Below are 27,704 nucleotides of genomic sequence, written 5' to 3'. Positions count from 1 at the left end.
TATACCGCCCAAAGGGTTAACCTACACTGTCCAGCAGTGTAAGTTAACTCTTTCCTTGCCGGGCTGGCTTAGCGCACAGCTCAGCAAGGAGTTAAGTGAGCCAGCAATGTGAATACTGTATACACATTGCAGACTCACTGTAAGTTCTTGCTGGGCAGTAGGTATACGATGTATATCTACTGCTCAGCATCAGCTGTTCTCCCGGCTCTGTAGCCTTGAGAACAGCTGATCCCGACAGTCACTTCAGGAGGATCGCAGCGGGTGTCAGGAGGAGTAACATTCGCTGTGATCTTTCCCTTACTGCAGGTACTACTGCTCCCAATATGGAGCACACTCTGCTGGGAGCAGTAGTACCTGCATTAATAGACAGATCACAGGGAGTGTCACTCCTCCTGACACCCGCTGCGATCCTCCTGTATAATGTATAGACACGGGCGGCCGCTCTTCTATGGTCCCCTGCACTGACGTATATATACACATATTCCTAGAGCTGTGATTGGCTGGAACCATCTGACCAATCACAGCTCTCTGCGGGAAATATGAATATATGTATATATACGGCAGTGCAGGGGACCATAGAAGAGTGGCCGCCGCATCTATACATTATACAGGACGATCGCAACGGACCCCGGCGATCTTTCAATTAGTACAGGTAACTACTACTCCTATCATTGAACAGTGTGTTCCATGCTGGGAGTAGTAGTACTACCTAAAAAATGTAAAAAAAAATAAAAAGTGAAAAACACACACACACTACATTTTTATTATTGTCGGCTATATTTTTAGTGCCCTGCCCACCCACATAAATTGATCAATGTTTAAAAATTAATTGAAGTTTTGTTATAAAAAAGATACATTTCGTTAAATACAATTTTTTCCATCACTACTGTATCTTTTTATTATTATTTTTTAATGGTACCCTACAAAATTTTAATAAAAAAGGTATCTCCAATACTTTTTTGGATCGCTAAAGTCCAAAAGAGAATAAAAAGCGCCTGAAAAAGGCCAAATTTAAAACCCACATGGCGTTTTTCTTGGTGTTTTTTCACTCCCATAGACTTCTATGGGAGAAAAACGCCAAGATTTTCCCGAAAAAACGCCAAAGTCTCTACAAGAGGTCGTTTTTTAAAAACTGCCAAGGAGCCCAAAAACACCAAAAGGATAAAAAAAAATGCCTAACTGAAAAACGCCAAGTGGATTTGGCATTTTGCAGTTTATTATTGACTTGCAGCTAACATCTGGCCGCAGCGTTTTTTCACAAAAAAAAAACCACCATGCGGCAGAATGGGCATTTTTATTGGCGTTTTTGTAAAAAAAACAAAAAAACAAGTGGAAACCTAGCCTTATACCTCCTTTGAAGTCAGGCACTCTGGCCAATCAAAATCAAAATGAGATAAGGGTCCAGGAAGAGAGATGGTGGGATCAGATGGGAGGGGAAGGGATGGAGTTTTTCCCTCCTAAAAAGACACTTATAAGACTGAGATGCTACACAAATCTCTGGTCAAGCCTGTGGAATAAGCTGACAAGACCATCCTAAGAACAGCTGGAGACTCACTCACAAGGACTGGTATACCCTTATGCCATAAGGACTTCCTTTTTGTTTTCTGAACTTGCCTTGCTAAACTCTTTATATATTTTTTGTACCTGTATGTCATTTGTTTATTTTATACCTAGCACTGTGATACCTTTTATCAGATTAAATGTTTAATTAATCAGCTCTGGTCTTTGATCTCTAAATATAGGAGCTCACCTTTCTGGTGAAACACGTTTATCAAAGGGTTAATGTGGTGACTTGCTGGGACTAGTAGTGGATACCCAGAGGTCTGGTGGCTTTGACCCTTGCACCATCACACTCTCTCTAGCATCTTGGCTGGGCCGATAGGGTGCGATCGTGACAGAAGGAGTGCACACTAATCTTGCCAGCTCCCCTATCCCTGCCTACTTAGGTACCTGCCTTAAACAGGTACAGCAGGTCTGCATCCATGAAGACAGTCCCTTCCTGTATATGTGAGGTGTGTAATTGTCAAAATAATAAACTACAATGACACTGACTAGGTCTGGGGACAGTGGGATAACAGACAGACTTAACAAAATACGACTACACGCTCACACAATAGTCCAGAATCAACGAACCGCGTCAAAGCCAGGAAAAGTCAAAGTACCAAGTCGCTAATACCAGAGAGAAGTCGAGTTGAAAACAAAAAGTCAAGGATGCCGGCTTATACAGGGGAAACAGGGAATACACGCTAGCTACTGGAGCAAAAAGACTCTTTCACAGGTGCTGACTGAGAGCCAACTGCTGGGTTAAATAGGCAACTCACAGTTGCTCTCCTCATGCGTTCAGCTGACCAGATAGACAGCTAGGTGTAACCAGGCAACAAAATAAACAAAGAACCTGTCAGAACCTTTTAACCCTATAGGTTCTGACAGGTTTCATACGTTTTCTATAATGAAAACGTATACGGGAACCATACTTGAAAATCGTGGTGTGAACCCACCCGAATTTACCCAAATTAATTTCAGATTTTATTACTTTTTTTTTTTATAGGAGTATAGTTATGTGGATTGGTTTTCTTTATTGTAGAATATACCTTTTATTTCAGCTTTTGTTTCTTTAACCCCTTAAGGACGCAGGGCATATGGGTACGCCCCTTTCCCGAGTCCTTAAGAACTAAGGGCATACCTGTATGCCCTGATCCCGCTAACGGGGTTTAAACCATTCTCTACGGGCAGCCAGGACCCACGGCTAATGCTGGGCACCGCTAATCGGGCCGATGCCCAGAATTAACCCTTTAGACGCCGCAATCAAAGTTGATGGTGGCATCTAAACTGAAAGTAAAACTATCCCGGCAGCTCAGTGAAGCTGATCAGGACTATCGCAACAGAATCGCGATGTCCCGATCAGCTTACTGGACAACGGAAGGGTCCTCACCTGCCTTCTCGTCGTCCGATCAGTGATCTACTGCTCCATGCATAGCTAGAGCAGCAAAGTGCCGGTAACACTGATCAATGCTATGCTATGATTGCAAAAGATTACAAGGTATAGCCCCCTAAGGGGGCAAAAGAAAAAGCAAAGTGGTAAAAAAATAAGAGAATAAATGTGAATAAGCCCCCCCCTCCAACAAAAATTTTAATCACCCCCCTTTTCCTATTTTTAAAATAAAATGTTATAAAAAAAACAATCATATGTGGTAGTGCCTTATGTGTAAATGTCCGAACTATTAAAATATAAGGTTAGCTAAACCACAAGGTCGATGGCGTACACGTAAAAAATACCAAAGTCCAAATTTGTGAATTTTTGGCCACTTCATCTATCATAAAAATATTAATAAAAAGCGATCAAAAAGTCCCATCAAAAGAAAAATGGTACCGATAAAAACTAATGACCAGAGCGCAAAAAATAAGTCCTTATATAGCCCAATACATGGAAAAATAACAATGTTATATGAGTCAGAAAATGAGAATTTTAAACATACTAATTTTGGTGCATGTAGTTATAATTTTTTTTTAAGTAGTAAAATAAATAAAACCTACATAAATTGGGTATAACTGTAACCGTATGGACCTACAGAATAAAGATAATGTGTAATTTTTACCAAAAAGTGCACTGCATAGAAACGGAAGCCCTAAAAATTAGCAAAATGGTGTTTTTTCTTTTCATTTCACGCCACAAATAATTTTTTTTCCGCCGCAGATCATGTTATAAAATAAGTAATGTAATTACAAAGTACAATTGGTAACACAAAAAACAAGCACTTATATGGCTCTGTAGGTGCAAAATTGAACGCGTTATGATGTTTAGAAGATGAGGAGGAAAAAACGCAAGTGCAAAAACGAAGATTGTTTGAGTCTTTTAACCCCTTAAGGACTCAGCCCATTTTGGCCTTAAGGACTCAGACAATTTAATTTTTACGTTTTCATTTTTTCCTCCTCGCCTTCTAAAAATCATAACTCTTTTATATTTTCATCCACAGACTAGTATGAGGGCTTGTTTTTTGCGCGCCCAGTTGTCCTTTGTAATGACATAACTCATTATATCACAAAATGTATGGCGCAACCAAAAAACACTATTTTTGTGGGGAAATTAAAACGAAAAACGCAATTTTGCTAATTTTGGAAGGTTTTGTTTTCACGCCGTACAATTTATGGTAAAAGTGACGTGTGTTCTTTATTCTGAGGGTCAATACGATTAAAATGATACCCATTATTATATACTTTTATATTATTGTTGTGCTTAAAAAAAATCACAAACTTTTTAACCAAATTAGTACGTTTATAATCCCTTTATTTTGATGACCTCTAACTTTTTTATTTTTCCGTATAAGTGGCGGTATGGGGGCTCATTTTTTGCGCCATGATCTGTACTTTTTTTTATACCACATTTGCATATAAAAAACTTTTAATACATTTTTTATAATTTTTTTTAATAAAATGTATTAAAAAAGTAGGAATTTTGGACTTTTTTTTATTTTTTTTCGTTCACGCCGTTCACCGTACGGGATCATTTACATTTTATTTTAATAGTTCGGACATTTACGCACGCGGCGATACCAAATATGTCTATAAAAAATGTTTTTTACGCTTTTTGGGGGTAAAATAGGAAAAAACGGACGTTTTACTTTTTTATTGGGGGAGTGGATTTTTCACTTTTTTTTTTACTTTTACTTTTACATTTTTTTACATTTTTTTTTACACTTGAATAGTCCCCATAGGGGACTATTCATAGCAATACCATGATTGCTAATACTGATCTGTTCTATGTATAGGACATAGAACAGATCAGTATTATCGGTCATCTCCTGCTCTGGTCTGCTCGATCACAGACCAGAGCAGGAGACGCCGGGAGCCGCACGGAGGAAGAAGAGGGGACCTCCGTGCGGCGTTATGAATGATCGGATCCCCGCAGCAGCGCTGCGGGCGATCCGATCGTTCATTTAAATCGCGAACCACCGCAGATGCCGGGATCTGTATTGATCCCGGCACCTGAGGAGTTAATGGCGGACGCCCGCGAGATCGCGGGCGTCGGCCATTGCCGGTGGGTCCCTGGCTGCGATTAGCAGCCGGGATCAGCCGCGCATGACACGGGCATCGCTCCGATGCCCGCGGTTATGCTTAGGACGTAAATGTACGTCCTGGTGCGTTAAGTACCACCTCACCAGGACGTACATTTACGTCCTGCGTCCTTAAGGGGTTAAGGGGTACTCCGGTGGAATGTTTTTTTTTTAAAATGAACTGGTGCCAGAAAGTTAAACAGATTTGTAAATTACTTCTATAAAAAAATCTTAATCCTTTCAGTACTTTTTAGCAGCTGTATGCTACAGAGGAAAATCTTTATTTTTTTATTTATTTTTTGTGTTGTCCACAGTGCTCTCTGCTGACACCTGATGCCTGTATCAGGAACTGTTCAGAGCAGGAGAAAATCCCCATAGAATACCTATGCTACTCTGGACAGTTCCTGACACGGACAAAGGTGTCAGCAGAGAGGACCAGTTCATTAAAAAAAAAAAAAAAGGGTTTCCACCGTTGTACCCCTTCAAGGTGAAAATGGGCTAAGTCCTTAAGGGGTTAATCATATTCCCAGTAGCTCAGAAGATTACATACACATGGTTAGTAGTTGTTAGCATTGCCTTTGAATTTTCTAACTTGGGCAAAAACATTTTGGGAAGCCTTCCACAGGACTTTTAAAATAAGTTGCTGGAATTTTGGCCCATTTTTCTTGACACAACTGGTGTAACCATGTCAGGTTTGTAGGTCTTCTTGCCAGCTCACACTTTTTCTGTCCTATACATCAATTTTCCATGGAACAGAGATTGGAGCTCTATGGCACCGCATTACTTTCACTTTATTGTCCTTTATCCATTTTGCAACAATTTTGGAAGTATCATTTTGGTCACTGTCCATTTGGAAGACCCATTTGCACACAGGTTTTAACTTTCTGGCTGATATTTTGAGATGTTGCTTCAACAACCCCACATAACTTTCTTCTTCATCATGCCATCTATTTTGTGAAGTGAACCAGTTCCTCCTGCAGCAAAGCGCCACTATAACATGATGCTGCCACTCCTGGTTGGCTATTTTGGAGCAGCCTTAGGGAGCAGCCTTTCAGATAATGTTGATAATGGACATATTTCATTGTTAATATAGAAAACTTTGTACCCGTTCTCTCCAGCATCTTCACAAGGTTGTTTGCTTTTGTTCTTGGACTGATTTGAATTTTGTGCACCAAAGTACATCTCTAGGAGACAAAGCTAAATAATAAACTAAAATATTATTCTTTGAAGAGGTTTTCAGAAATTGCTCCTAAGGATATACCAGACTAGAAGTCCATAATTCTTTTTTCTGATGTCTTGCCTTTTTTATTATTATTATCATTATAATTATTATTATGTCAAGTAAACATGCAATTACAGTGGGGATCAAAAGTTTGGGCACCCCAGGTAAAAATTTGTATTAATGTGCATAAAAAAGCCAAGGAAAAGATGGAAAAATCTCCAAAAGGCATCAAATTACAGATTAGACATTCTTATAATATGTCAACAAAAGTTAGATTTTATTTCCATCATTTACACTTTTAGGGTACGTTCCCACACGGCGTATTTGCTGCGTATTTGCTGCTGCGTATTTTATTTTCCCTGTTGAAGTCAATGGGTAGGAAAATGCGCAGCACCAAATACACAGCAAATACGCAGCAAAATACGCCATGTGGGAATGCACCCTTAACCCCTTAAGGACACATGACGTTCTCATACGTCTCCATTTCCGAGTCCTTAAGGACACATGACGTATGAGAACGTCATGTGTTTTACCGGCCCCCCGCAACCATCTGGAGCGGAGCCGGTCCCCGATGCCTGCTGAAATCGTTCAGCAGGCATCGGGGCATATCGCCCAGGGGGGTCATTATGACCCCCCATGTCGGCGATGGCCGCAGATCGCTGGACAATTCAGTCCAGCGATCTGCGGCGGATTCCGGGTCAATCGGGTCTCCAGTGACCCGGTGACCCGGAATTATTGGCTGATCGGGGCCGTCAGAGACGGCCCCGATCAGCCAGAGCCAGCAGGGGTGAGGTGGCACTGGTGCCACCTCACGATCGCCCTGATTCGTCGGCCGGATTACCGGCCGACCAATCAGGGCGCCTGCTGCGGGTGTCACTCCCGCAACCCGCTCCGCCCCTCTTCCGGAGGACGTGAGCGGGTGCGGGACGTGCACCCCGGGTGCTGGGGACCCCGATCCCCGGCGCCCCTGTGGGGGTCGGGGCCCCAGGAGCAGCTGCGGCGGCGGAGACGACGAGGGACTGACCTGCAGCGGCGAGGATCGTTGGAGGTGAGTGACAGCCTCCTGCTGTTGCTTAGCAACAGCTCCCAGCATGCAAAAAGGGCATGCTGGGAGCTGTAGTTATGCAACAGCAGGAGGCAGACCACCACAACTCCCAGCATGCCCTTATGGGCATGCTGGGACTTGTAGTTTTGCAACAGCTGGAGGCACATTCTTTCTATGGAAAAGTGTACCTTCAGCTGTTGTGTAACTACAACTCCCAGCTTGCACAATCAGCTAAAGTGCATGCTGGGAGTTGTAGTGGTGCATCTGGTGGTTGCATAACTACAACTCCCAGCATGCCCGTTGGCTGTCGGTGACTGCTGAGAGTTGTAGTTTTGCAACAGCTGAAGGCACACTGAGTTAAGTAGTAAACCAGTGTGTCTCCAGCTGTTGCATAACTACAATCCCCAGCATCCCCAGCCAAAGTAGTATGCCTCCAGCTGTTGCATAACTACAACACCCAGCATGCCCTTCCGCTGTCCGTACATGCTGGGGGTTGTAGCTTTTGCAACAGCTGAAGGCACACTGGTTGCAAAACACTGAGTTTGTTACCAAACTCGGTGTTTCACAACCAGTGTGCCTCCAGCTGTTGCAAAACTACAACTCCCAGCATGCACTGTTAGACCGTACATGCTGGGAGTTGTAGTTTTGCAACAGCTGGATGTCCCCCCCCCAATGTGAACGTACAGGGTACACTCACATGGGCGGAGGATTACAGTTAGTATCCGGCTGCAAGTTTGAGGTACGGCAAAATTTCTGCCGCAGCTCAAACTGCCAGCGAGAAACTACTGTGAACCCCCCGCCCGTGTGACTGTACCCTAAAAACACTACACTACACTAACACACAATAAAATAAAAAGTAAAAAACACTACATATACACATACCCCTACACAGCCCCCCTCCCCTCCCCAATAAAAATGAAAAAACGTCTGGTACGCCACTGTTTCCAGAACGGAGCCTCCAGCGGTTGCAAAACTACAACTCCCAGCATGCACTGATAGACCGTACATGCTGGGAGTTGTAGTTTTGCAACAGCTGGATGTTCCCCCCCCAATGTGAACGTACAGGGTACACTCACATGGGCGGAGGATTACAGTAAGTATCCGGCTGCAAGTTTGAGCTGCGTCAAATTTTCTGCCGTAGCTCAAACTGCCAGCGAGAAACTACTGTGAACCCCCCGCCCGTGCGACTGTACCCTAAAAACACTACACTACACTACACTAACACAAAATAAAATAAAAAGTAAAAAACACTACATATACACATACCCCTATACAACCCCCCTCCCCAATAAAAATGAAAAACGTCTGGTACGCCACTGTTTCCAAAACGGAGCCTCCAGCTGTTGCAAAACAACTACTCCCAGTATTGCCAGATAGCCGTTGACTGTCCAGGCATGCTGGGAGTTTTACAACAGCTGGAGGCACCCTGTTTGGGAATCACTGGCGTAGAATACCCCTATGTCCACCCCTATGCAAGTCCCTAATTTAGGCCTCAAATGCGCATGGCGCTCTCACTTTGGAGCCCTGTCGTATTTCAAGGCAACAGTTTAGGGCCACATATGGGGTATCGCCGTACTCGGGAGAAATTGGGCTTCAAATTTTGGGGGGTATTTTCTGTTATTACCCTTTTAAAAAATGTAAAATTTTTGGGAAAACAAGCATTTTAGGTGAAAAAATGTATCTTTTTTTACATATGCAAAAGTCGTGAAACACCTGTAGGGTATTAAGGTTCAAATTACCCCTTGTTACATTCCCCGAGGGGTCTAGTTTCCAAAATAGTATGCCATGTGTTTTTTTTTTTGCTGTCCTGGCACCATAGGGGCTTCCTAAATGCGGCATGCCCCCAGAGCAAAATTCGCTTTCAAAAAGCCAAATGTGACTCCTTCTCTTCTGAGACCTGTAGTGCGCCAGCAGAGCACTTTTCACACCCATATGGGGTGTTTTCTGAATCGGGAGAAATTGGGCTTCAAATTTTGGGGGGTATTTTCTGCTATTACCCTTTTTAAAATTGTAAAAATTTTGGTAAACCAAGCATTTTAGGTAAAAAAAAAATATATTTTTTTTACATATGCAAAAGTCGTGAATCACCTGTAGGGTATTAAGGTTCACTTTACCCCTTGTTACGTTCCCTGAGGGGTCTAGTTTCCAAAATGGTATGCCATGTGTTTTTTTTTTGCTGTCCTGGCACCATAGGGGCTTCCTAAATGCGGCATGCCCCCCAAAAACCATTTGTCGCTCCTCCCTTCTGAGCCCTCTACTGCGCCCGCCGAACAATTAACATAGACATATGAGGTATGTGCTTACTCGAGAGAAATTGGGTTTCAAATACAAGTAAAAATTTTTTCCTTTTTATCCCTTGCAAAAATTCAAAAATTGGGTCTACAAGAACATGCGAGTGTAAAAAATGAAGATTTTGAATTTTCTCCTTCACTTTGCTGCTATTCCTGTGAAACACCCAAAGGGTTAATACACTTACTGAATGTTTTTTTGAATACTTTAGGGGGTGTAGTTTTTATAATGGGGTCTTTTATGGGGTATTTCTAATATGAAGACCCTTCAAATCCACTTCAAAACTGAACTGGTCCCTGAAAAATAGTGAGTTTGAAAATTTTGTGAAAAATTTCAAAATTGCTGCCGAACTTTGAAGCCCTCTGGTGTCTTCCAAAAGTAAAAACTCATAAATTTTATGATGCAAACATAAAGTAGACATATTGTATATGTGAACCCTAAAAAAATATATTTTGAATATCCATTTTCCTTACAAGCAGAGAGCTTCAAAGTTAGAAAAATGCGAAATTTTCATTTTTTTCATAAAATTTTGGGATTTTTCACCAAGAAAGGATGCAAGTTACCATAAAATTTTACCACTAAGTTAAAGTAGAATATGTCACGAAAAAACAATCTCGGAATCAGAATGATAACTAAAAGTATTCCAGAGTTATTAATGTTTAAAGTGACAGTGGTCAGAATTGCAAAAAACGCTCCGGTCCTTAAGGTATAAAATGGCCTGGTCCTTAAGGGGTTAAGATAACAGAAAACAAAAAATGGCATCTGCAAAATTTTGGGCACCCTGCAGAGTTAATATCTTGTACTGCCCCCTTTGGCAAGTATCACAGCTTGTAAACGCTTTTTGTAGCCAGCCAAGAGTCTTTCAATTTTTGTTTGCGGTATCTTTGCCCTTTCTTCCTTACAAAAGTCTTCCAGTTCTTTGAGATTTCTGGGCTGTCTGTCATGCACTGCTCTTTTAAGGTCTATCCATAGATTTTCAATTATGTTGAGGTCAGGAGATTGTGAAGGCCATGGCAAAACCTTCAGTTTACACCTCTTGATGTAATGCCCCGTGGATTTCGAGGATGTTTAGGATCATTATCCATTTGAAGAAGCCATCCTCTCTTTAAAGGAGGACTACGGAATATAAAAATTGTCGCCCATGCTGCCGACAGTAAAAAAATAAAGATGTACATACCTTCCTCAGCTCCCCCGGGGCCTCCGGTAACCGGCTCCGGTCTCCGCCACGATCCACTTCCTGGTTGCCGGTGGCCGGATAAATCATACTCGCTCAGCCAATCACCGGCCGCAGCGAAGTCAGACTCGGCCGGCGATAGGCTGAGCGGCAGTGTGAGAACGCTTCAGGACACAAAATTCTTCACTACACCGGCGCCTGCTGCCGGGGCCAAAAACGTCACACTGCCGCTCAGCCTATCGCCAGGCGAGTCGGGACTTCACTGCGGCCGGTGATTGGCTGAGCGCAGTAAGACTCTCCGACCACCGGCAACCAGGAAGAGGATCACGGTGGTGACCGGAGCCGGTTACCGGAGGCCCCGGGGGAGCGGAGCAAGGTATGTACATCTTTACTTTTTTTATTGCTGGCAGTATGGGGGACAATTTTTATGTTCCGGAGTTCTCCTTTAACTTCAGCTTTTTCACAGATGGCATCAAGTTAGCATCCATTGAATCCATTTTTCCTTCTACTCGTGAGATGTTCCCTGTGCCACTGGCTGCAATACAACCCCAAAGCATGATTGATCCACCCCCCCATGCTTAACAGTTGGACAGAAGTTCTTTTCATTAAATTCTGTTCCCCTTCTTCTCCAAATGTACCTTTGCTCATTCCGGCCAAAAAGTTCAATTTTAACCTCATCGGTCCACAGAAATTGTTTTCAAAATGTATCAGGCTTGTCTATATGTTCATTTGCAAAGTTCAAACGCTGATTTTTGTGGTAAGGATGTAGAAGAGGTTTTCTTCTGATGACTCTTCCATGAAGACCATATTTGTACAAGTATCTCTTTATAGTGGAATAGTGTACCACAACTCCAGTGTCTGCCAGATCTTTCTGGAGGAATTGTGCAGTCAAACGTGGGTTTTGAATAGTTTTTCTCACATTCCTGCGTGCTGTTCTGTCTGATATTTTTCTTGGTCTTCCAGATCTTGCTTTAACTTCCACTGTTCATGATGACTGCCATTTCTTAATTACATTCTGAACAGAGGATATTGACATCTGAAAACTTTTTGCTATCTTCTTATAGCCTTCTCCAGCTTTGTGAGCGTCAACTATTTTCAGTTTCAGATTTCTAAACAACTGCTTAGAAGAACCCATGGTGCTGATTGTTGGGGGAAGGTCACATGAGTCTGGGCATTTAAAACCTTTGAGATTGACATGACCTTGTCTTCCCAGATGATGATTGAGAACATTCCATGACACTGGTAGGTCTCAGCTTTGCAAAGGGGACAGTGTATGCTATAAATTCTGCAGGGTGCCCAAACTCTTGCAGAAGCCATTTTTTTGTTTTCTGTTATTTTGAGAGTGTAAATCAGTGGTCCCCAAACTGTGGCCCTCCAGATGTTGCAAAACTACAACTCCCAGCATGCCTGGACAGCCAACGGCTGTCCAGGCATGCTGGGAATTGTAGTTTTGCAACATCTGGAGGGCCACAGTTTGGAGACCACTGGTGTAAATGATGGGGAAAAAAAATCTGTTGTATGTTTTATATACAATTTTTTTTATTTTTTTATTTCTAGCACTTCTTGTGTTCTCAGGCTGGGTCATGTGACTACTCTGCCTGTCATTTCTTATTTCCTGTCACATTCACTGGAAGGAACAGTAAGTCAGAACCAGAACAGTAATTCTGCACCATAAGGAGCTCTGGGGGACCAAGGTAGATAAGTATGACGTTATCCCTTTTTTACAGTAGCACCCGCAGAATATAAAATAATTTTAAATCCTAGAATACCCCTTTAAATGCTTTGAACTCAGTGCACTGATTACAGTGGTTCCTCAACATACGATGGTAATCCGTTCCAAATGAACCATCGTTTGTTGAAACCATCGTATGTTGAGGGATCCGTGCAATGTAAAGTATAGGAAGTTGTACTCACCTGTCCCCGCCGCTCCGGACCGTCACCGCTGCCCTGGATGTTGCGTTGCACCACTGTTGCCGTGTCCCCGTGATGTCCCCGCCGCTCCGGAACGTCTCTGCTGGCCGGGAACGTTGCTCTCACGTCGCTGTCATCACGTCACTACGCACGCCGCTCCTAATGCATGACGGGACGCTGTGCGTGGCGACGTGATGACGACGATGGAGAGCGCCGGCGATGGAGGGGATACCGAAGAGGAGCACCGAGGACAGGTAGGAGACAATCACCGGAGCACACGGGGCACTGTAAACGGCTATTCGGCGGCAGCTGAAGCAGTCAGCGCTGCCGGATAGCCGTTTATGCGATGGCCCCGACATACAAAAGCATCGTATGTTGATGCTGCCTTCAACATGCGATGGCCTCTGAGAGGCCATCGCATGTTGAAATTATGGCATGTCGGGGCCATTGTTGGTCGGGGGGTCACTGTATTTACCTAGCCCCTCCTCTCAGTTTTAGTAGTCTTCTGGTTAGAGAGGAGAGGCTGGGCAAGAATTCAGTGCACCAAGTTCTGGGCATTTAACATGAAAGATCAGAACTGTTAGTATGTTTTAACGCCACTTCCCTATTTTTTTTTATTTTGTATTAGTTAGTTTGCAAATTTAAATACAGAAAAATACAATGAAAACAGATACAAATAGTAGGAGCAGGAGTACAAGAATAATGAATGTGATGGCTGCTAAAAGCTAGACAACAAATCCAATGAGCACAATAGTGGCAGCTCTGAAATGACTGAACAGAATACTAAAAAAAAATCACACAATTGGGCCTTAATTTCACGCACACATACACATTCAGGATTTGTATCAGACAGTTTCCCACCAGAATATGAATTAATATATTGCATTGTCCCACCAGAATATTGGAGGATCCTCTGTTTGGAGCCAATGGTTACATTTGTATGGTTGATGAACAGATAACTGACTAGGGCAAATTATATGTCCTGTATGTGCTGTGACAACAATTTTACAAATAAAGTTTTACAAATAAATTTTTGCACTTTCGCTTTTTCCTCCTCACCCTTTAAAAATCATTATGCTTTCTATTTTCTACCTACAGACCTACATGTTTTTTGCTCCACCAATTTTTCATCATTCATTTCTCCACAAAATCTATGGCGAAACAAAAAAAAAAAAATATATATATCTGGGACAAAATTGAAAAAAATAAACACATCATTTTGTAGCTTTTACAGGCTTTTACAGGCTTCAGCTTCCACTTTTTGGTAAAAATAACGCATGGGCAGGGCCAGCCCTACCATGGGTCCCGGTGGGGCCTTGGTCCCAGGCGGCACTTTTCAGGGGCGGCACTTTGCGGATCGAGATTTTTTTTCTGGCTCCCTTGGAAAAAATGTGCTGTGCTGCCACCCACCAGTGGCCACCAGTGGCCACTGTTCTAAAGTAGCTGCGGGCAGGCGTAGGCTGCTGATAGCCAGGGGCCGATGAGGGACGTACTGATGTAGCGGCAAGAAGCCGCGCAGGAGGACGTCAGTGATGTCATTCGTCAGTGTCGGCGGCGCGTCCAAGAGTCCTCCAGACGCACCCCTGTCTGCAGCATGGACAGACCGGTAGCCCCAGTGTACTGTTCCTGAGCCTGCGGAACGACACAGGCCAGGTGAGAATTAATCCAGCAAGCATGATTAATTAAAATGGCACAGCACAGGGGGATCAGAGGTGGTGGTAGGGGTATGGCACAGGGCGGGGGGGGGGGGGAGGGTAATTAAAATGGCACAGGGAGTGTGACAATGAAATGGCACAGGGGGTAACTAAAATAGCACGGAGGGGGGTGCCAATGAAATAGCACAGGGGGATCAGAGGGGCCACCTTGATTCCCAATCCCACCCTGTACCATTTCAACCCCCCCCCCCCGATCCCCTTGTGCCATTTCAACACCCCCCCCGACCCTCCTGTCATTTAAATTCCCAATCCCCCACCTCTGGTCCCCCTTTGCCATTTCATTACCCCCCCCCCCCCCTTGTCAGAAGAGAGGGGGGATTGACATGGCACAGAGGAGATCAGAGGGGAGATTGAAATGGTACAGAGGGGGATTGGGAACTGAAATGGCAAAAGGGGGGGGGGGTTGAAATGGCACAGGGGGATCAGAGGGGGGATTGAAATATCACAGGAGTTATCAGAAGCAGAGAAGGAAGGAAATTACAATGGGGTAACAGCCACGTTTGTAATGTTGATACTGATATTTAACCCTGTGTTGACACATAACGAATCTAGTCCATCATGCTGTCGCTCAGGATGTATGGGCTCCTGACTTAAGATACATGACTGACTGATACATACTGGAGTTTAAAATAATAGATGTGTGGTCGTTTTTCTTGTCTTTGTTCATGGGCCCTGATTTTTCTGTTTCAATGCTTTTTATTGAGCATTTTTTACAGTAGTACACTAGAATATGGTACAAAAATCGATCCAAGTTACATAAGTTGATAAGCAGATCAACCAACAAATGCTGAGTCATAAAAAGGTAATAAACACTGAGAGTGATGCATAACTTCTGTTGAGTACGTATGACACGTTCACATGTGGTACAGGAAGGAGAATTAAACAGCAACAAGCAGTAATTAAAACCAACAGGATGGGGGGGGGGGGGGGGAGACAGGTACTGGAGCTGTTATCACAACAACGAAATGATAATGCAAGTGTCCATAAGGTATTTGCAAGTGATTCTGTGGTGGCCCAGCACCAAAGGCTGTCCTGTGGGCTGCGGACTTTCTCGCGCAGACCTGCGACACGGGTGTTGGGCCCCCTAAGCGACTGCTGCGTTTCAATTGTTCAAGCACTTTATCAAATGTTTATTATATTCCTTATATGCACTGTGTTATTTGTATGTTGTACCTTTAAGAGCAGAGGAGCAGTGTATACCCATGTGACCCTGCCTGCCCAATGGGAACCCCTAAACTGTTAGCTTTATAGAGAAGTGGGAGGGGGGGGGAGTTGCCCCAGTTCATAGTTTAGCTAATACTGAGCACAAGTGTGGTAAAGGAGGGAGTTATGTGTGGAGAAGCTCTGAGGGAAATCCAGAACAAATCTCTTCTCAAGCCTTATCCAGCCATTCTGCCAGGGATCCCTCGTACAGTGGAAAGACAAGCCCTGGAGGAGAAATCAATTGGACCTTGTCAGAACCCTAGCGGCCTGAAAAAAATCTTCAGTCTCATATCAAGTCAGTATTAATCAATTGGGTGAAAAGCACCATAAGTCCCAGCAAGTCAACAGGGCTTCCAAGGGGTTACACTGCATCCTCTCCACTCTGCACCATACTGTTGGCGTGTAATAACATCTACACCCTGCTCAGTAAAAGGCAGTTATCAGTAACCAGACGTTGGTGTGTTTCTTTACTCCCCGGGTCTGGCCCAGGAGAAGCTCTCGCCAACCTCGGACCGTGTATAGGCTGATGTTGCCCTGGCATCACGAAGTGATCAGGTATTCTTAGCACCCCCCGTGTCACCACAATTCAGGACAGCAAACATTCCCCAAGTAATGCATATCAGGGTGATAATGTGCAGTGTAAATCAGTTTACAATGTTAGCATATTTAAAGCGCAACCAGGGCTGCCACATTCGATTAAGGACATAGATGCCACCTGTATTAAAGGAGACCGACTTTTCGCAGTTGTAATAGTGGAGCAATATGGTATGGAGTTCCACGATATCAGGGGGGGGGGGGGGGGGGACATCAGACTTCCAATGTCTGGTAATAGAAAAAGAAAGACCAGGGTGTGCCCCTCGTGAGGACTGCACTGGTAATAATCAGCTTGGCTAGAATCAATATTTTGCTCACCATGCTTTTCAAGGGAGAGGCAATAGAATGCATATCTTGCAATAAAAGCTCCAGGGAAGGCGTCAGGGTAATGCAGCAGCCCAGAATATCACACAACATAGTTTCAATAGTTCACCAATAGGTAGTTAATTTGGGACAAGACCAAAGCACGTGTAACAAGGTTCCCTTTCCAACACACTTCCTCGAACACAGGGGGGAGGAGCCTGGGTATATCGTCTGCAGTCTGTCTGGACCCTGATTTTTCAATTAGCTTGAAAACCTAATTGTCTGTTTTCTTTCCATAGAAGCCAATCACATCTCAGCTTAAAATGATACTCCAATGGAAACATTTCTTTAAATCAACTGGAAGGCATTGTGGCGTGCAATGTAGGGCAGATGTTGTAACCCTGGGGGCAGATGTTATTAACCCCTTCTTATCATGACGCCAGGGTGTGGTTTAGCCTTAACCACCCAAAGGTAATACCGCTGGTCCTGGGCAAGGCACGGGGGCAATGAAGACACTGACGCCAAGTTACTGACAACGGTAGCTTTACTGAGGGTAGACAGGTGATACAGTCTATTCAGAACAGCCAATATCCCAAGGAGGTGACCAGTGACACAGGGGGACCTCGCAGGCTTGCTGGGACTTGCAGTATGTAGAAAAACTTTAGTGAAGGCCATGGTGACTATACAGAAGACTTTACTTGACTGACTTGACAATTGACATGAAGATGATTTTGAGCTTACTTGAGCTGACTTTGTGGCTGCAGACTTTAGGATTGAAGCCTCCAAAGGTCTGGACACACACACTGAGACTACTGCACTGGACCTCAGCAGGAGCAAGAATGCTGGAAGAGAGAGATTATAGTTCCACCCCTGGTTTTATAGGGGTGTCTAGCAAAGAGCCCATAGGTCACTTGACGAGTCACCTGGTCACTAGTGGGTAACACCTGGGTAACAAGCACATGGTCACAGTAATTAAAGGAACATTACACTTTTAACATATAACATATGTACATAGGGGATAACACTGCAGGGGGCCCTGGGGACATAAAGGGACTCTGCCTGACAGGGCAGGAAGAGTACGGGGAAACACCATCCCGCAATAGGCCACCACAAACTCCCCTCTTTAATGAAGTCACCCTCGACGCCCAGTCCTGGAGGGCGGAGGACCGGAATGACCATAGGGGCCACAGACAGTTCCTTTGGCATTTTAAACAACATCCATTTCCAGGTCTGGTGGTAATAAACAGGTGAACATAAGGAGTCCATGTGGCATAAAAATTTCCTTACACACTCAAAACATGTGGAGGCTTAGTAACCTTGTAACTGCTGTAGTAACACGATCAAAGGACAACATACATAACAATATACATGACTCTTACGGATTGGGCTGCCGGAGGCTATCTACCCAATGCCTTGGCTACTGGGGTCTCTTGGTTGGACACACTCCCCCCCCCCCCCCCCCGAACTCTCTACATTGCTAAAAAAAAAAAACATTAGACAATTGTTGTCTTATTTTTGTACGTGCGCAGTGGGTTAAGAGGAATACCTTCTGGCCAGTAAAGTATTCTGGGCATATGGACACAAGAAAATATTAGACATTAAACATTCTTATCATAGACACTTGTGGACTGGCACTTACAGTAAATGCTACAGCCCTAATGTAAATATAGGCATATGTGTATGACTTATAGTGGGGTCAGTGGACTATGTGTAGTACATGACTTTATATGGTACTTTAGTCTTTATACCTGGCTGGGATTTGGCCTTGCGTGGACCGTTGGGACCTAAGCAGCACCACTTCTTGAGAATCAGGAACACCTACTTCTTCAGGAGCGCTTGATACAACTTGAGTTGGAGCCGGTTCTCTTTCGTCGAATTCCAGAGTAGGTAACTGTTCTGGACTGGCAGGACCTGGACTTGTTGGCAGAGACATTGGTGAGACAGGTGATCTGGAGATCGGGGTATAGACTGGCGCCAACGGTGACAGGACTGGGACTGGTAGGGCGACTAAGGTTGGTTGAATCGGTCCCGGGTTTGGCTAGTTACTGAAAACCGCAGGCTGACTTGGGGAGGGCATCCATGGATGGGTGGATTCCCTTGCCCGACACTACTCCCTGACAGCCGGTGGAGAAGGTGCTGGGAGCATGGGTAGGTTTTTCTTGAGACACAGCTTGATTCTGTTACGATGGACAACGGCTCGTACCCAAGTTTTTGTACCTTGTACACGTCACAGTCTGGATAAGGCAAGGCCATCAATGTGTATGGCTCTGTCTCCCAGATAGAGTCCAGTTTATGAGTTTTCGAGAACTTCCGCAGCCAGACTTTGTCACCTAGCTGGAGGGGTGGGGCGGATGCATGATGGTTATAATATTGCTGTTGTCTTCGTTGAGCCTCACCCATCTTTTTGCCAACAATCTCTTTTGCTTCTTGGATCTTTCTTTGATGGTCAGAGACCCACTCCATGGAGGCTTGCGGGGTGTTATTGAATGGGGCCTGAAGCCCAAACGTCCGGTCCTTTGACAGCTGCCCATGCCGCCCCATCATCAGGTAGAAAGGGGTGTGCCCTCTAGAACAATAGGCCGTGTTGTTATAAATCTCCAACAATTCAGGCAACAATCGGGGCCATTCTTCATGCTTGGATACAGAAGCTGCTCACAACATGTTGATGAAGACTTGATTGCGCTCACATAGCCTGTTTCCTTAAGGGTGGTAAGCTGTAGTCCGAAGTTTTTTACAGGCGTGAAACAGACACAGCTCCTGGAAGAATTGGGTCTCGAAGGCCGGTCCTCAGTCTGTTAGGACAGACTCTGGACACCCAAGGGTTTGTACCCAATTGGAGTAGAACATCTGGGCTGCTGTTTTGGCTGTGAGGTCTTTAACAGGTACTACAACAACCCATTTGGGGTAGTGATCCACCATGGTGAGGGCATAAGTGTACCCGGACCGGGTAGGGGACAACTTGACATGGTCTAGCACGACCAACTGATTAGGCCTTTCAGTCTGGATGGAGCGGAGGGGTGGAATGGTGCTCTTGCGTCCTTGCATACATTCTTGGTGACGTTGCAGACTGCACACTTACTGCACCATTTCTCAATGTCGCTCTCCATTCCAATCCAGTAGAATATTCGTCTGACAGTAGCCTTGGTCTTGTGAACTCCAAAGTGCCTTGACTGATCATGATATGCGTTGAGGACCATCGCCGCATCTATTCAGGGAACCAGAATCGATCACCAGAGACTGGATCCAAAGAATTTCGGTACAAGCGACTGTTTGTGCACAGTCCCTTGTGTACAAACATTTGCTTCCTCTGTCGCCACAGACATTTCAACTCGTAGTCACACTGGGCCCGGCGTAGACGTGTTGGTACCTTTTTCGTCAGAAGGTAGTCCCAACAGATCCCCCATGACTCGACTTTCATCTTGTAGTGTCTTCCAGGTGTATAAGTCTTCTTAGACCTTCTCAGATCTGGGTTCACCGTCCTCAAGTGCGGTTACAACATTCTGATTCACAAACTTCTGGTAAAATGGGGGCATCTCCACATCTTCCCACTTGTCTTCGACAGGTGGTTCTTCACCGGGGGTCATCCAAGACAGAACATCGGCGTTGTCATTCAACTTGTCGCTCCTGTACTTGATGGTGAAACTGTAATTGTCCAATCTTGAGGCCCAACGCTGCTTGATGGCACCTAACTTGGCCATATTCAGATGTGCCAACGGGTTGTTATCTGTGTAGACAGTGAATGGTGTGGCAGCCAAGTAGTCCTTAAACTTTTCAGTCACGGCCCATACGAGGGCGAGAAGCTCCAGCTTGAATGAGCTGTAGTTTGCATAGTTTTTTTCTGCTCCTTTTCTTACAACTGGCATAGGCTATCACACACTCTTACCCTTCTTGCACTTGGGACAGGACAGCTCCCAGACCTTGGAAGCTGGCATCAGTATATAGCCGGAACGGCTTACTGTAGTCTGGATACGCCAGGATGGGTGGTTCTGTCAGCAGATGTTTAAAAGCTCGGAATGCTGTCTCTTGCTCTTTGGCCGATTCAACAGGTAGTCTTCCACTGTAGTTCTCCTTCGCTGTTCCCCACAGAAGAGCTGTGAGGGGTTCTGCAATCTGGCAAAGTTGGAAATGAAGCGGCGGTAGTAGCCAGCAAATCCCAGGAAGCTTCTGACATCCTTCACCGTGCGCGTGGTAGGCCAGTTCTTGACAACCTCCACCTTTTCAGGATTGGGCTGGACTCCCTCGGCGCTGACAATATGACCTAGGTAGTGTACATGGAACTTGAGCAAATGAAACTTCAAAGGCTAAATCTTCAACCCCTGTTTGGTCAGGACTTGGAAGATGTCTGACTGATGACTGAGGTGCTCTTGGTAGGACTTGGAATACACGATGACATCGTCCAGGTACAATAGGACACTTTGAAAATTCAGATGGCACAGGCAACGTTCGGGCCATCTTGCGTTCTGTTAGGATGTCCCTTGACTCTATGAGATACAGCTGGGCGACTGGGGTGTATTTAGGTAACACAGTAACAGAGTAAGACAGATTGACTAACCGGACTGGGACTCTCCCGTTGGTAACTGTGACAAGGCTTCTTTCAGCTCGGACAAGGGGATGATCTTCCAGTTGCATAGGCCCCAGCAGGGCTTGATAGTCCTTGCTCCTTACTCTAGGACCTGCACGGCACCAGATGATGGTCTCTGTGTTAGGTTGCAAGGTCACCGACCTGATGTCTTGAACTCGCACTCTGCAGATTTCACCTTGCTTGTTGGCAAACTTTTGTTCCGCCTGTAGAACTTTCAAGTGGTGCTGCACAGCCCGCTGGCCTGAAGGAGACATGTAGGGGAGAGAGGCATGCAAGGAATCTACTATTTCAGCAAAACAGTTTTTCATAATGTTCATCCCCAATAAAAACTGAGCAGATTCCTTATCTGACACATTATTTACAATCACTCTCTGCCCTCTAAGTATATGCTCTCCCAACTGAATGGTTGGCTCCCAATATCCATGTCTGGTTATTTGTTGCCCGTTACCCGCCACTACTCTAAACTAGCATCCCAGTGCTTATAAAAAACATTTTTAGGTATGGTAGACACTGTACAACTGTACACCTTCTACAACAATTTTTACAAAGGGGCAGGAGGTGACATAAAGTGAGAGTCCTGACCTCGATCGATCGGGGATTGGACCTGATGACTGTTTTCCTGAGGGCTGGTCCGCTACCTCAGGGGAAATCCATTTAAATCCCAACACTGCATTTTTGAATGCCCTGGTTTAAAACAATAGGTACAAAAGGGTCTTTCGGTCCTCAAGGGCCTATTGGGCGGAGGGTTGAAATTGCGGGGAGCAAGAGCTGGGACAGATTTTCTATGAGGGGCTGTTCACGGTCAGGTGGAGCGGCCCGGGCGGTAAGTTCCTTCACAGCCTTAGTCAACTTTTCAATGTCCTGCTTAACACTTTGTAGGTCAGAGGCATTGGTGACTGGCATAGCAGATGATACTGGGGCGGGGGTCAATGATGGTATGGGTCTAACTACTGCCCCTAGTGGCTCTTTGACAGGGGTACAAACTTCCTCTAACTCAGTCCTGGACTCAATAACTTAAATAGCCAGTCTCTTAAAAGCAGGGAAGGACAGACTGGGGTTTTGGACTGCAACATTCTCAATTGGGCTTTGTCCCACTTATGAGCCCCATCGATAAATCTGTCCATTAACACCTTGTTGCTCTGCTCGGGAGTTATACCATCTAGTTTTAGACAGTCTCTAGGGCATTCTGCAGGGCTAAGCTCTTAAAGTCTCACCTGGCTTCTGTCGCCTTTCATACAGACGGAGACGTACCTCTGACAGAGAATGTGACTCAAATACCTGGTACAGCACTTCAAAGATCTACTCTACAGTCACCTTCTCGGAGGCGGGCCAGATGCGGACTTCCTCTAGTGCTGTCCTGTGAGCAATTGCACATGTTTGTTAGGAGGGAGAAGGAGGTAGGGAGGACAGGGTTCCCCATGAATACCGGTGCTGATGCTGGAACACCCCAGATGTTGATGTGGACTGCAAGCAGGACTGGTAGCATTCCGGCCGTTGGGGCAGCAGATGATCCCGCTGCTGGAGATGAAGGGGTACTGTTGCCTGGTTGATCTGGAGAGCTGGGTTCTGACATCTTGTAGACTTTGAGTGCGACATCACTTTAAGAAGAATTGAGTGCGCTGTCACTTAAGATAAATTGACTGCGCTGTTGCTTTAAGAAGAAATGAGTGCGCTGTCACTTTAAGATGCTGGTTGAGGTGCTGCAGCGGCTTAGTCTTTACTGGGTGAAGCACTCTTGGGGGTGCTCCCCCTCTATTTTGCAGGTACCCAGTAATACTGTTGGGCACTAGGGGTTAACGTGGCTAGTTACCGACACCGGAGACTGGATACTGATGCCCGCAGGTACTTGCAGAATCTGCGCCACAGCGTGTGCCGGCTAATAGACAGCAGAGCTGGACACAGCCGCTGGAACCTCCAATATGGCTGCACCCAGGGAACTTCCTGTTTCGGTCTGGCCGGTAAAGTCTTCCCCTGTGCAACACATGGTTGATATTTGGTTCCTCCTCGCAACACACTGAAGAGGAGTCACCGCTTGGGACTGACGGGCGGAGCAGCGACCGCTCGCGCGCGGGGAAACACCGGACCAATTTAACCCTTTCAAGTACCTACTCTTTACACTCCATAGCGGCAAACAACAGTCTTTTCTTCACCTCCCCTTCTATTTCACAAGCACCACAGTAAAACGCTTTTCAATTACAACAGTCCCGTACACTTTTCTGGCGCAAACTTCTGTCGTATCGGCATGCGATTTTTGCAAACCGTATTGGACACAGTTCTGACTAGGGGGGAGGACTTGTGGCATATGGCACACACCCGTATCTTGTTCGTGACGTGAAAAGTTGTGGTGTGTGGGGGTGCAATGTAGGGCAGATGTTGTAACCCTGGGGGCAGATGTTATTAACCCCTTCTTGTTGTGATGCCAGGGCATGGTTTAGCCTTAACCACCCGAAAGTAATACCGCTGGTCCTGGGCTAGGCACGGGGGCAATGAAGACACCGACGCCAAGTTACGGACAACAGTAGCTTTACTGAGGGTAGACAGGTGATACAGTCTATGCAGTACAGTCAGTATCCCAAGGAGGTGACCAGTGACACAGGGGGACCTCACAGGCTTGCTGGGACTTGCAGTATGTAGAGACACTTTAGTGCAGGTCACGTTGACTATATGGAAGACTTGATTGACTGACTTGACAATTGACATGAAGATGACTTTGAGCTAACTTGAGCTGACTTTGTGGCTGCAGACTTTAGGCTTGAGGCCTCCAATGCTCTGGACACACACACTGAGACGACTGCACTGGACCTCAGCCAGAGCAAGAATGCTGCAAGAAAGAGATTGTAGCTCCACCCCTAGTTTTATAGGGGTGTCTAGCAAAGAGCCCATAGGTCACTTGACGGGTCACCTGGTCACTAGTGCTTCCTGGGTAACAAGCACATGGTCATAGTAATTAAAGAAACATCACACTTTTAACATATGTACATAGGAGATAACACTGCAGGGGGCCCTGGGGACATAAAGGGACTCTGCCTCACAGGGCAGGAGAAGGTTACGGGGAAACACCATCCCGCACTGGGCCATCACAGAATCTTAATCCTTCCAGTACTTATCAGCTGCTCTATACTACAGAGGAAGTTATGTAGTTCTTCCACATTTTGCAACAGAGAATAATAGCAAGCACATTATGCAAGCACATTATGGAAGCACAGTTAAATGAAAGGTACACTGTCAGTTTGAAATGTGAATTGCAGCTGAAAGATTCTCTGTACTGCTGTGTGTCTCAGCTATACATCAGCGTCCTGTCAAAAAGGGATGTCTAAATATAGTGTGGCTTATATTAGTAGGCCCATTCACTTAAAGGGGTACTACGGTGGAAAACTATAATTTTTTTTAAAATCAACTGGTGCCAGAAATTAGCCAGACAATTTACCAGATTTGTAAATTACTTCTATTTAAAAATCTTAATCCTTCCAATACTTATCAGCTGCTGTATACTCCACAGAAAGTTATTTTCTTTTTTAATTTCTTTTCAGTCTGACCAGTGTTCTCTGCTGACACCTCTGTCCATGTCAGGAACTGTCCAGAGCAGGAGCAAATCCCCATAGCAAACCTATCCTGCTCTGAACAGTTCCTGACACAGAAAGAAAATAACTTCCTGTGGAGCATACAGCAGCTGATAAGTACTGGAAGGATTAAGATTTTTAAATAGAAGTAATTTACATATCTGTTTAACTTTCTGGCACCAGTTGATTTAAAAAAAATAAAAATTAAATTTCCACCGGTGTACCCCTTTAACTTTACAAGAGCTCGTTAAGACATGAAAGTTGAGCTGTGATTGGTTGTTATGGGAAAAAACAGACAACTAGGGTTTCAGGCTGATTATCTTTATTCCGTAGGTCCATAAGGTTACAACTAGGGATGCACTGAAAGGGAAATTTGGGGCCGAAACCGAAAATGCATAGTTACTGATGTACTTGAAGATGACACAGGAACACATACAGGTTGGCTATAGAAAGTACTGGCCGGGCTTGGAGCCACAGCACTGCCACTCACCATACATTGACTCTAGGACACACTCTTGGGGTACATACCAATATGATTGGTTGCTATGGGCAACTATCCCCTTTTTCCTATGCACGTTACGATAAATCTCCCCCTTTTTTGGAAAAAAAAAAATCAGTATGCTTAAAATGTTCTTTTCTGACCCCTATAGCTTTCTTATTCTTCCATATATGGGTTTGTATAGGGGGCAAATTTTTTGCGCTGTGATCTGTATTTTTTATCAGTACTATTTTTATTTTGATGGGACTTTTTGGATTCCTTATTTTTTCCTGCTACATTAAGTGAACAATCAGCAATTCTGGCCATTGGCATTTTTTTTTTTTTACATTTACACCATTGACTGTGCGGTTTCATTAACATTATATTTTAATAGTTCGGACATGTGTGCACGCGGCGTTACCAAATATGATTATTTTTGTTAACTTTATTTTATTTGAAAAAGGGGGGGGGGGGAGTAATTTAAACTATTATTTAGGGGGAGGGGCTTTTTTTTTTTTTTTACATTTATTGCCTATTAATTTTTTTTTACAAATTTATTTTCACACTATTTTTTGTCCCCATAGGGCAGTGTTTTCAAAAGTGTGCCTCCAGTTGCAAAACTAAAACTCCCAGCATGCCCAGACAGCCAAAGGCTGTAGGGCATTCTGGGAGTTGTAGTTTTGTAACAGTTGGAGACACACAGATGTAATTTTGTACTTTTAGATACTGATTGATGCAATGCTATAGGAGGCTATAGCACAGCACTGATCAGTGTTATCGGCGCTCCATTACCACAGGCTGCTAAGGCCTGCATTATTGAAGCGCCGATCAGACAGGACGGACAAAGGTAGGGAACCTCCGCCCCTCCTCTCAGCTGATCGGGACCCCGTGGGTCCCCCGAGTGTCCCGATCAGCTCCACTGAGCTACCGCAGATTGTTTTTGGCATTTTAGATGCCGCGATCAACTTTGATTGCGGCGTCTAAAGGGTTAATACCGGACATCACAAGGAGTCGCTTGGGGTATGTTTCTATCAGTTTTGCAGCATTCCATTGTAGATTTTGCTTTATGTTTTGGATCATTGTCTTGTTGGAAGACAAATCTCCGTCCCAGTCTCAGGTCTTTTGCAGACTCCATCAGGTTTTCTTCCAGAATGGTCCTGTATTTGGCTCCATCCATCTTTCCATGAATTTTAAACATCTTCCCTGTCTCTGCCGAAGAAAAGCAGGCCCAAACCATGATGCTGCCACCACCATGTTTGACAGTGGGGATGGTGTGTTCAGGGTGATGAGCTGTGTTGCTTTTACGTAAAACATAACGTTTTGCATTGTTGCCAAAAAGTTCAATTTTGGTTTCATCTGACCAGAGCACCTTCTTCCACATGTTTGGTGTGTCTCCCAGGTGGCTTGTGGCAAACTTTAAACAACACTTTTTATGGATATCTTTAAGAAATGTCTTTCTTCTTGCCACTCTTCCATAAAGGCCAGATTTGTGCAGTATACGACTGATTGTTGTCCTATGGACAGAGTCTCCGACCTCAGCTGTAGATCTCTGCAGTTCATCCAGAGTGATCATGGGCCTCTTGGCTGCATCTCTGATCAGTCTTTTCCTTGTATGGGCTGAAAGTTTAGAGGGACGGCCAGGTCTTCGTAGATTTGCAGTGGTCTGATACTCCTTCCATTTCAATATTATCGCTTGCACAGTGCTCCTTGGGATGTTTAAAGCTTGGGAAATCTTTTTGTATCCAAATTTGGCTTTAAACTTCTCCACATCAGTATCTTGAACCTGCCTGGTGTGTTCCTTGTTCTTCATGATGCTCTCTGCGCTTTAAATGGACCTCTGAGACTATCACAGTGCAGGTGCATTTATACGGAGACTTGATTACACACAGGTGGATTCTATTTATCATCATTAGTCATTTAGGTCAACATTGGATCATTCAGAGATCCTCACTGAACTTCTGGAGAGAGTTTGCTGCACTGAAAGTAAAGGGGCTGAATAATTTTGCATGCCCAATTTTTCAGTTTTTTATTTGTTAAAAAAGTTTGAAATATCCAATAAATTTCATTCCACTTCATGATTGTGTCCCACTTGTTGTTGATTCTTCACAAAAAATTACAGTTTTATATCTTTATGTTTGAAGCCTGAAATGTGGCAAAAGGTCAAAAAGTTCAAGGGGGCCGAATACTTTCACTATGCACTGTATATACTGAACAAGCCATAGCATAGCATAGCATAGCATTGATTAGTATTATCGTCGCTCCATTGCTCCAGTCTGCCATGGCTGACTGGAGCATTGGAGCACCGATCGGATGGTGAAAAGGAAGGTAAGGGCATCCTGTCCTCACAGCTGATCGGGACACCACGGTGGTCCCGCTCAGCCCGACTGAGCAGCCAGGATGTTAATGAGGTTAATGTCAAGCATCACAATGATCAGTGATGTCTGGCATTAGCCAAGGGTCCCGGTGGCTAATAGTCATCGGAACCATCCCACCCAGCTCCTGAGCGCGCGTCATAGAATAGGAGCGGGCGCAGGGTGTACATGCGTCCTTAAAGGGGTACTCCAATTTTTTTTATTT

Source organism: Hyla sarda, chromosome 3 (assembly GCF_029499605.1).
Source record: "Hyla sarda isolate aHylSar1 chromosome 3, aHylSar1.hap1, whole genome shotgun sequence".
Classification (NCBI taxonomy): Eukaryota; Metazoa; Chordata; class Amphibia; order Anura; family Hylidae; genus Hyla; species Hyla sarda.
The sequence above is the reverse complement of the archived record's forward strand: the minus strand, read 5'-3'. Positions refer to the sequence as shown.